Source organism: Xenopus laevis, chromosome 1S (genome assembly GCF_017654675.1).
Source record: "Xenopus laevis strain J_2021 chromosome 1S, Xenopus_laevis_v10.1, whole genome shotgun sequence".
Taxonomy (NCBI): Eukaryota; Metazoa; Chordata; class Amphibia; order Anura; family Pipidae; genus Xenopus; species Xenopus laevis.
The window spans coordinates 83,481,893-83,493,727 of record NC_054372.1 but is presented as its reverse complement, the minus strand read 5'-3'; positions in this window follow the sequence as shown (position 1 = coordinate 83,493,727).

Here is an 11,835-nt window from a genome sequence, read left to right as displayed (position 1 = left end):
TCTCAATTAAAAAACTTATCAAAACTTGAATTCTCTTGGATGGGCAGATCAGCTGCCTTCAAGATGATCCTTTTACCCCAACTATTATATTTATTCAGGAACCTACCAATAAAAATTCCCAAAAAGTTTTTTGTAACTATACAAAAAATGATAAATAAATTTGCACTTATGAATAAATTCTCCAGGTTTTCACACAAAATCTTAACAACACATACATCCAATTTAGGTTTGGGAGTCCCAGAAATAGAGAACTATTACAAAGCCACAATTTTAGAACAATCCAGAGAAATCTGGACCCAAGACCTCTCGATACAATGGGTAGAGAAAGAGCAAGATCAACTTCCAGTTAAATCCTTCAGATCAGTTTTAGAATCCAGATTAAACTGGAAGATATCACCTAATATATCTAATCCTATTACAGCAAATACAATACTGATCTGGAGAGAATTTACCAAACTTTGCAGCAATGATCCACTTGCGAGATCTACTCCCATTCCATTAATTAATTTATCAACTGCCTTGAAGAATTTACCATTAGAAAACTGGATTGACCAAGGTATTAAAAGTATTGATGACTTATTGGTGGGTACTGAAATTAAAACATTTGAAGAACTAGTACTATCATACAACATCCCTGAATCAGATAAGCCCAAATACCTAAAAATACACAAATTCCTATCAAAATATCCTTCCACCCCCATATCTATCCTTCCACAAATCAATAAATTATTAGATCCCCAAAATAAAACAAAAGGTATCTCAATGTTCTATAGAACATTATTAGCTCTGACAAATGATTTTCCTAGGTGGCAACTCAGAAAATGGCAGGAGTTTTTACAAATTGACCTTGAATTAGAGGACTTGGAGCTTGCATGCAAGTCATTAAAGAAAACATCACATTGCGTATCCCACCATGAGAACTTACTGAAGATGACCTGGCAATGGTACTTTACACCAGAGAAGATTGCCAAATTTGATAGCAAAACATCTCAACTCTGCTGGAGAAATTGTAATCAAACAGGTTCTATAATTCATATTTTTTGGCACTGCCCCAAAATCCAAAAACTTTGGGAAGAGGTAGGAAACTTCCTAAAAAAATTGCCTGTATCACTCACCTCAATTCCACCTGGTATGGCCCTGTTACATCTTGGAACCATGGACTTGCCTCCAAAAGAAAGGCTGATTTTTAACCACTTGTTTGTCGTCACTAGAACGCTGATAGTAGAAAACTGGAAATCTAACATACTTCAACCATAGATGAAATCCTAAAAAAAGTAGAATTCAATCTCATAGCTGAGAAATCCTGGGCCATCAGATGTGGTAACTTACAAGCCTTTCTGAAGAGAGCAAGCCTTTGGCCTCTGGTATACCCAGATTCTAAACTAGTTGAACTCTAGATAAATTGCCCTCTCACACTAAAACTCAAACCCAATTACAGCTCTTCCGAGGTGAAAAAATCTCCAAAATAACACAGACCTCTTAACCATGTCATGAACAGCTGGTCCCGTTGGACTTAATGTTGTAGTAGTTTAGTCTAGTAGTTAGTCAGGACGCATATATACTAAAAACAGATATAGATTGGAAATCTAAGCTAGATATATCAACAGTTAGAAATATGATATTTCACTCACAAATAATATAGCATATTTACTAAATTTGCATGGGTGCTTGTGGTGTGGCCTCCAGGATTTCAGTAAGGTGGTCTTAATCCTCCATTTCCTGGAGAGCCACCCCTCGGATAACTCATGAGACAAAATATTTTTTTCTTTTTTTTTTTCTTCATTGGTGATTAATTTTGGTTGAATTCTCAAAGTTATGAACACAGTTAAACCAGAAGAATAGTTTCATAAGCATAGTTCAAATCAAGTTAGTATACTATCCTATGGGTTTTTGCAACAGTTTAATTCCGCATTCAAATATGCATGCCTACAATTTGCATTATTTCACGCATGATCCTTAAACCATAAACATTCAAATACGCATATAGAATGCAGCATTACGCATATAATTTTACGCATGGTCTCATAAATGTATGCATCAATAACCGGATGTAAAACACGACACTACACATGGGTTTGAAATAAACGCGTAAAAATATGCATAAAAACACGCGGTAAAGCTCACAATGGAAAATGCATTAAACAACAAATGATGCGTCTTCAAGAAAATAAATAAGACGTATTTAAACAATAAAAACGAGCTACACTTACATTTTGAGGATTACATGTTACATGTTAATAACAGAATGCAAAGGAAAAATATAACAAGCTGCAAAAGATTATTCCATGGAATGTATAAAGGTCCTATTAAAAATGTAATACTAAATATGTTATGTAAACAGTTATGTATGTTGATATGTCATTAATTTGACAAATGCAGTTAATAATTGAAAAAAAAATTCCAATAAAAATTATTGAAACATACAAGGTGGTTTCTAGCATACACCAATGATAATTCTCTTTGAAACCTTTTGTCCAGTCAAAATCTCTACCCAGAGGGATTCCACTTCCTCACCAGTGCCAGCTATTGTTATTTCTTTAGTGCATGGCTTTAATTCATGCTTAACATACAAACACACTCCTCCATCCTTCTTAATCCCTCTGTCCCTCCCAAAAAGGGTGTAACCATTTAAATTCACAGTCCAGTCACATGTTTCATCCCACCAGGTCTCAGTGATACCAATTATATCATAATTTTTAGAGCATGCAATTAATTCTAGGTCTCCCATTTTACCTGACAAAGTCCGTGCATTTGCCAGCATACAACGGAGGTTACTACTTGTAATTTGAAAATTGCATTACTTAGTGGAGAATTATATGTTAAGTATTAGTCTGTTTTCCTTGTAACAGAGGGACCTCCTTAGCTGGTAAACTGAATGCCCCCTCACTCCTCTCCCATAACCCCCTTACTAAATCCACTGCCCCGTCTACCCTAGCTTCCCCATAATTCTTTATCTCACCTACCCGACCTTGTCTAGTTTAAACACTCCTCCAACCTCTTAGCCATTCTTTCCCCTAGCACAGTGGACCCCCTTCCATTGAGGTGCAAACCGTCATGACTGTAAAGCTTGTACCCCAAGGAAAAATCAGCCCACTACTCTAGGAACCCAAACCCTTCCTTCTTACGCCAAGACTTGAGCCACGCATTTAGCTCTCTAAGTGTCAGGGAGCCGGGAGCTCCCTCCAGGGAGGTAGTCTGGATCGAGGAGGAAGCCCTCTTGAGGGAGCAAGGTCGCGGTGTCCAAAGGGTTAATTCAAAGAGTAGTCAGGATCCAGGCAAGAGTTCAGGGGCAGGCAGATAACAGCAAAGTCCAAAGTCCAGGCAGGGGTCAAGATAAGTAATCAGGAACAGGATCAGCAAAATCAGCTCACAGGAAACCCAGGAAACACTTAGGAAATGTAATCCTATACTTGGGCGCCATTCTGGCGTCTAGGTAGCGTTTTTATTTCAAATTTGGCGCCATAGTGACGTCATTGGCGTCCTTGCGCCGACGTCGGCGCGCTGACGTCATCGCGCCGGCGCCGCTACCCACGTGGTGGCCATGGGCGCCGCCATCTTGGAAGCGACGCCGGCAGGGAAGGATGCACCGCCCAGAGCTCCTGGACCTGCTCCGGGCGGCGATCGTGACAGTACCCCCCCCCCCTCACGGGGGGCCTCTGGACCACCAGGACTTGGCTTCTGGGGAAATTTGGAGTGGAAATCCCTCACAAGACGAGGAGCATGAACATCAGAGTGTCCTTCCCAGGAGCATTCTTCAGGGCCAAAGCCTTTCCACTTGATGAGGTACTGAAGGGAGCCCCTGGAGATTCTGGAGTCAAGGATCTTTTCCACCTCATATTCTAGTTGACCATCCACAGAGATAGTAGGAGGAGGAGACTGGTTTACAGAAAAGCGGTTGGAGGTAGCGGGTTTCACCAAAGAGACATGAAATACGTTGGGAATTCGCATCTCAGGCGGAAGCTGAAGTCTGACAGCCACAGGATTAATCACTTCCGAAATGGAGAATGGACCCACAAACTTCGGACCCAACTTAGGAGAAGGCACCTTCAACCGAATGTTCCTGGAAGACAACCAGACTTTATCACCAACCTTGTAGGGAGGAGAGGGTCTACGTCTATGATCAGCAAACGTCTTGTGAACCAGAGCGCTCTTCTCCAAGTTCGACTTGGTTGCAGCCCAAATAGCAGACATGTGGGCTGCATGGTCATCAGCAGCCGGGACATCAGACAACACAAAGTCCTGAGGAAAGGCTTGAGGATGCTGACCATACACAGTCATGAATGGAGACCTTCCAGTGGAAGAGTAGCATGCATTGTTATGGGCAAATTCCGCCCATGGGAGAAGATCAGACCAGTCATCTTGACAAAGGGAGACGTGGTTCCTCAAGAACTGTTCCAAAGCTTGGTTTACTCGTTCAGCTGCTCCATTTGTCTGGGGATGATAAGCGGAGGAGAACTGGAGAGTAATACCCAGATCTTTACATAGGGAACGCCAAAACTTTGCTGTAAACTGAGAACCTCTGTCGGAGACAACTTCCACAGGGAAACCATGCAAGCGGAAAACATACTGGATGAAGAGCTGAGACAACTCCACAGCAGAGGGAAGCTTCCTCAGAGGAATGAAATGGGCCATCTTGCTAAAGCGGTCAATCACAACCCAGATCACCGTGTTCCCACAAGAGGGAGGAAGCTCAACTATGAAGTCCATTGCTAAATGAGTCCATGGACGAGAAGGAATAGGCAAAGGTTGCAATAAGCCACTGGGGCGGGAATGGCTAGACTTGGATGTGGCACAAACGGTACAAGCAGCAACGAAGTCTTTGACATCTTTTCGGATAGTCGGCCACCAGACTAAACGTTGAAGGAGTTCAAGAGTCTTTTCTGGACCGGGATGTCCAGCTTGCTTGGAACAGTGGGTCTGTTGAAGAATGGGCAGACGTAACTCGGAGGGAACAAACGCCATCCCAATGGGAGTATCAGGAGGAGCAGAAGACTGACCAGCCAGGATTTTATCAGCGAATTGAGGGTACAAGGAAGCGATTATCTTGACAGGAGGAATAATAGGCTCTAGTCTTTCAGGAGTACGATCCACTGGAGTGAAACTTCGAGACAGAGCATCGGCCTTCCGATTCTTGGAGCCAGGGCGAAAAGTCAAGACGAAGTTAAATCGAGAGAAGAAGAGAGACCACCTTGCTTGTCTGGGATCCAGCCTCTTGAGAGATTGAATGAATTCAAGATTCTTATGATCTGTGTAGATCGTGACTGGGATCAAGGAACCTTCAAGGAGGTGACGCCACTCTTCTAAGGCAAGCTTAACCGCCAGGAGTTCTCGATTTCCTACATCATAATTTTGCTCCGCAGGAGAGAACTTCTTAGAGAAATATCCACATGGATGCAGCTTCCCATCAGAGGGATGTCTTTGGGACAAGATAGCTCCGGCTCCAACTTCAGAAGCATCCACCTCGATGAAGAAAGGTAACTCTGGATCAGGATGGCGGAGAACCGAAGCAGAAGTGAAGGCATCCTTCAAGGATTGAAAAGCTTCAACAGCAGGTGGGGGCCAAGAGCTGGGTTTACCCCCTTTTCGGATGAGAGCAATAAGAGAAGAGAATCCCTTAATGAATTGCCGATAGTAGTTAGCAAAACCAATGAATCTCTGGATTGCCTTCGTACTTAGGGGTAGAGGCCACTCTTGGATTGCAGACACTTTCACAGGATCCATCTCGAAACCCTCTGGGGAGATGATATAGCCCAGAAAAGGGATCTTGGACACTTCAAACACACATTTCTCCAGTTTGGCAAAGAGAGAGTTCTTCCTCAAACGAGAGAGTACTTCCTCCACCTGAGAGCGATGGCTTGCAAGGTCCTTGGAGAAAATCAAGATGTCATCTAGGTACACGACCACAAATTTTCCCAAGAGATCCCGGAAAATGTCGTTCACGAATTCTTGAAAGACAGCATTGCAGAGACCAAAGGGCATTACGAGGTACTCGTAGTGCCCATCCCGAGTGTTGAATGCTGTCTTCCATTCGTCACCTTCCCGGATGCGGATAAGGTTATACGCCCCACGGAGATCCAACTTAGTGAAGATTTTAGCCCCCTTCAGTTGGTCAAAGAGTTCAGCAATCAGGGGCAAGGGATACCGGTTCTTAACGGTGATTTTATTAAGACCCCGGTAGTCAATACAGGGACGTAGACCTCCATCCTTCTTTTCCACGAAGAAGAATCCAGCCCCGGCAGGAGAAGTAGAAGGGCGAATAAACCCCCGCTGGAGATTCTCTTGGATATATTGCTTCATGGCAGTGGTTTCTGCTGGAGAGAGAGGATAAGTACGACCTCTAGGGGGCATGGTTCCAGGCAGAAGATCGACAGGACAATCGTATTGTCGATGTGGAGGAAGGAATTCTGCAGACTTCTTACAGAATACATCAGAGAACTCTCTGTAAAAGGAGGGTAGAGTCTTCAGATCAGACATAGAGATATTCACCCTCTGGAGGGGTTCAGCAGGAAGACAATGCTTCTGGCAAAATGTGCTCCAACGGGAAATCTGTCCTGCGGACCAATCAATGGTGGGATTATGCAGGCGCAGCCAAGGGAGCAGGGCCGCCATCAGGGGGGACAGGGGGACAAGCGTACCGGGCCCGGGCATGAAGGGGGGCCCGGCAGCGCTGCATTTTTTTGAAGATCCGGGCCCCCCTTACGAGCGCCCGAGCCGTACGTCTTGCCTCTTCAGTGCCGAATGCGGAAGTGCCGAAAAGCCGAAGCCGATGCGACGAAAAGACCCGAAGTCACGGAAAAAGCCGAAGTCCCGAAGTCACGAAGCGCCGAAAAGACCCGAAGTCACGAAAACAGCCGAAGCCGAAGTCCTGAAGCAGCGCAAAGACCCGAAGTCACGAAAACAGCCGAAGCCGAAGTCCTGAAGCGGTGAAAAGACCCGAAGTCACGAAAGGAGGCGAAGTTGAAGTACTGAAGCCATGAGTTCAATTCTACTGAACACCAGTTTGTGTTTTTTTTTTTTAATCCCCTGGCCACCAATGTATTATTTTAATATTCTATAGGCCCCTGCCACCAATCTTTTTTTTAAAACTTTTGTTTTTGGGGCCCCCAATTTTTTTTTTAACTCGTAAGGGGCCCCTTGCCACCATTGGTTTTTTTTGGGTTTTTTTTTTTAAAAAAAAAATAATTTTCTTTTTGGTGGCCCCAAATTTTTTTAAACTTGTAAGGGGGCCCCTGCCACCAGTTTTTTTTTTTTTTTCAAAAAAAAATTTTTTTTTTTTTAAATTTTTTTGGGGCCCCAATTTGTTTTTAACTTGTAAGGGGGCCCCTGCCACCATTTTTTTTTTTTCTCCAAATTTTTTTTTTGGGGCCCCAATTTGTTTTTAACTTATAAGGGGGCCCCTGCCGCCAATGTTTTTTTTTTTTTCAAAAAAATTTTTTTTTTTTAAATTTTTTTTGGGGCCCCAATTTGTTTTTAACTTATAAGGGGGCCCCTGCCGCCAATGTTTTTTTTTTTTAAAAAAAATTAATTTTTTTTCAAATTTTTTTTTGGGGCCCCAATTTGTTTTTAACTTAGAAGGGGGCCCCTGCCACCAATGTTTGTTTATTTTTTAGTTTTTTTTACATTTTTTTTGTTGGGGCCCCAAGTTTTTTTTAACAGGGGGCCCCTGCCACCAATGTTTTTTAAAAAAAAAAATTTTAATTTTTTTTTTTTGGGGCCCCAATTTTTTTTATAAGGGGGCCCTGACCATCAATAGCTTTTTACAACTTGTGTGGGGGGGGGTTACTTTTTTAGCGCTGATGTCTGTGTGGTCTTTTAACGGCGATGTGGGCGGGATATGGGGCGGAGCTTGGTCGTCAGTGTGGGCGGGGCCCAGGGGGCCCCAAAAATTTTGTTGTACGGGGCCCCGTGATTTCTAATGGCGGCCCTGCAAGGGAGACCCAAAACGACTGGAACTGATGGACAGGAAATAATTAGGAACGAAAGTCTTTCTTTATGCAGCGTCCCAACCTGCACAGGCAATTCACCAGTCATCATGGAGATAAATTCAGCCACCAGGGGTCTGTCGTCAATGGCAGTGACACGAAGCGGAGTGGACAATGGGAATAAGGGAACTTCCATGTGTTTGGTGAAAAGAGCGTCCATGAAGTTCCCAGCAGCTCCAGAGTCAATGAAAGCGGAGCCGACAATGGTCTTAGTGGCTAGGCGAATCTGTAAAGTAAGGAGAAACCTGTGAGAGTTCTCTTGAGACTTCGGAGTAGTGCCCCCTACATGAGTTACCCTGGAAATACCTCGGGGAACAGAACTCGTGGGCTTCACCGGACAAGATTTCGCAAAATGAGACTGTCCGCCACACAATACAGACATAAGCCAGCCATTCGTCTACGGAGTCTTTCTTGTTCGGAGAAACGAGCCCTTCCAACTTGCATCGGTTCCTCCGGAGGAGAAGGAGAGGCTTGAGCAGCTGGAGTTTGCAAGAGAGGTCTCTGGAAGCAAGGTGCCAACAAGGGTTGAAATCGTTTACAACGCTCCCTCTCTACTTGATGCTCTCTGAGACGAGTGTCCACCTTAATGGATAGTGCAATCAGATCTTCCAGCAGATCAGGGAACTCCCTGGAGACAAGATCATCTTTAATGCGAATAGACAGACCTTGATAGAATACGGCCTTATAGGCATCGTCATTCCAGGAAGTCTCAGCCAAGTTCTAAAGTCAATAGCATAGTCACTGACACTGCGGTTACCCTGACGGAGTTGCAGAAGACGAAAAGGAGCATTTGTGACCCAACCCGGGGCATCAAACACCATACGAAACGCTTGAAGAAACGCCTTGGCATCAAAAGTCAGTGGAGAATTCTTCTCCCAAAGAGATGTTGCCCACTCAAGTGGTTTGCCCACCAGACGAGACATCACATACCCCACCTTGGAACGTTCATTGGGGAAGTGCGAGGGTTGAAACTCGAACTGGATCTGGCACTGTGTAGCGAAACCTCTGCAGGCCTGTGGGTCCCCACTGAAGCGAGGAGGAGCCGGAATACGAGGCTCACCAGACGAGAAACCTGTGCTAGACGAGACGTCCGCCATGGGAGGATTTACCGCCGCTTGGGAAGCAGGAGACGCAGGAGGCACTCGGGAGAGAAGGGTATCGAGTGCCTGACCTATGCGGTACTGCTGGGCTTCATATTCCTCCATGCGGGATGCCAGTCCGCGGAGTGCTCGTCCGACATCAGGCGTAGCTTCCTCAGTAGGATCCATGGCCCAAATATAATGTCAGGGAGCCGGGAGCTCCTTCCAGGGAGGTAGTCAGGATCGAGGAGGAAGCCCTCTTGAGGGAGCAAGGTCGCGGTGTCCAAAGGGTTAATTCAAAGAGTAGTCAGGATCCAGGCAAGAGTTCAGGGGCAGGCAGATAACAGCAAAGTCCAAAGTCCAGGCAGGGGTCAAGATAAGTAATCAGGAACAGGATCAGCAAAATCAGCTCACAGGAAACCCAGGAAACACTTAGGAAATGTAATCCTATACTTGGGTGCCATTCTGGCGTCTAGGTAGCGTTTTTATTTCAAATTTGGCGCCATAGTGACGTCATTGGCGTCCTTGCGCCGACGTCGGCGCGCTGACGTCATCGCGCCGGCGCCGCTACCCACGTGGCGGCCATGGGCGCCGCCATCTTGGAAGCGACGCCGGCAGGGAAGGACGCACCGCCCGGAGCTCCCGATGTCTTCCTAAACCTGCACGTGGTAAGATTCTATAATTTGCCATGTAATATGATATAAACTATGTGTTGCTTAAGTATTCATTCGGGATGTATACTTTTTCTTTAAGAACAAATGAGTGAGCACCCACAAAGTTTACTGTCTAAATTACATTTTTGACTACTCACATGGGCTTATTCTAGCAAACAGTAATTTTAAGACCATAGAACTCAGGGTCTATACTACTGCAATTAAAAAGTGTCTGGTGCTATGCTGAGAAATGATTGTCAAGTGGAATGAAAATGGCCCAGATAAATGATTGTCAAGTGGAATGAAAATGACCCAGAGCTTACTATTACCCAAAAGTATACCTCAAGCTCAAACTAAATTGTTAAAAATGACCATATATTTTATAAAGGTCAACTCGAGAAAACTTACCTTGAGGCACATTTCAGTTTTTTCATAAACCTTCCTCTTCTTTGACTTGGAGTATAAAAGGGGGCTTCTCCATTTGGCATAACAAACCATATGCATTTAAACAATAAAACTCCTTTTTTAAAACACCAGCTGCCACGTATCTCTCTGCCTCCTTTAATGTCATCTCCAGTTCTTAGCAAGTCTGACACCCAAGCGTATTTCCTATATGACATCATAGACATATTTCTCAGGTCTCCACTTAAAAGGTAAATCGTGATAACACATGCCCGTACCAATTAACCCTATGTATTCCCTTAAAGATTAATTATATAATCATCAGCACTGTCAAGGATTAGGTAGGGGCGCTATGGAGGCTGATGAGGGAAGGATGCATCAGTTAATAGTGCTGCTCCAGCAAAATTCTGCACTGAAATCCATTTCTCAAAAGAGCAAACAGATTTTTTTATATTTTTTTTTTTTGGTTCAGATAAGTTTATTAGAACAAAGAATACACAGGTAGTTAGCAGTTTTACAGCGGTAAATAAGCATATATGCATAACAGTCAGACGTGCAAAACAGGCCAAACATGAGGTTAAATTACAGAGAAAAGGTTAAACAGACAGTTATACATCTTCCAAAATCCATAATTGCCAAAAGTACCATTCCTCCTAGCTATGAGATCCTCCACCTTTTGCAAGTCTTGGACCGCTTTTTCCCATGCCTGATATGTAGGGGGGAGAGAAGCCCTCCAGTGAAACGCTATGAGCTTTCGGGCCAGGAAAAGTAGCTTGTTAACCATTTTTCGGGCTGGGGGTGCCAGTGGGGTAGGTGGGTCCATACATAATAAGTACCATTTAGGGTCAAGAGGGATCTCAAACCCTAGCAGTTTAGATTTTTTTATATTTAATTTTAAATCTGACATAGGGTTAGATATATTGTCAGTTTCCCAGCTGCCCCAGTCATGTGACTTGTGCTCTGATAAATTTCACTCACTCTTTACTGCTGTACTGCAAGTTGGAATGATATCAACTCTCCCCACCCCCAGCAGCCTAACAACAGAACAATGGGAAGGTAACCAGATTTTCAAAATTGACCTCTTTTTGAAAACTTAAATTCCATAAACTTTTATTCTTTTGCATCATATAATTTTAATTAAAAAATGACTTAAAATTGTCATGTCACTTTAATACCCAATTAAATTGTGACAGTCAATAAAATAACAGATTAAATAGTTTTTTAGATTTCAACTACTTATTTTACAGAAAATCATGAATCAAGCACAGGGTTATCTTTTTCAAAGCAATTTTTAATAAGAATGCATGATTTCCAAACATGCCTCACAAAAAACATTTTCTACTGAAATATATTTGTGGTAAGAGACCCTTGGTTTTCCTAGGCCAATCAGAAGCCATCTGAAGCCTATGCAATTTGCCTCAGAGGGGGAAAAATTCCTTCAGACCAGTCCCTGAATCAACTTGTACTATGAGCTATCTTCCATAACCTGTATTCCCTCACTTGGTAAAAAGCCATTCAACCCCTTCTTAAAGTTTTCTAATGTATCAGCCAGTACAACTGATTCAGGGAGAGAATTCCTCATCTTCACAGCTCTCACTGTAAAACCCCTTCCAAATATTTACCCCTTCTGAATCACCATCTGGTGATTTTCAAAGTAAATGGCAATGATTTATTTCCAGATATAACCTTAGAACAGCAGATAAGAAACAAGAACCACTT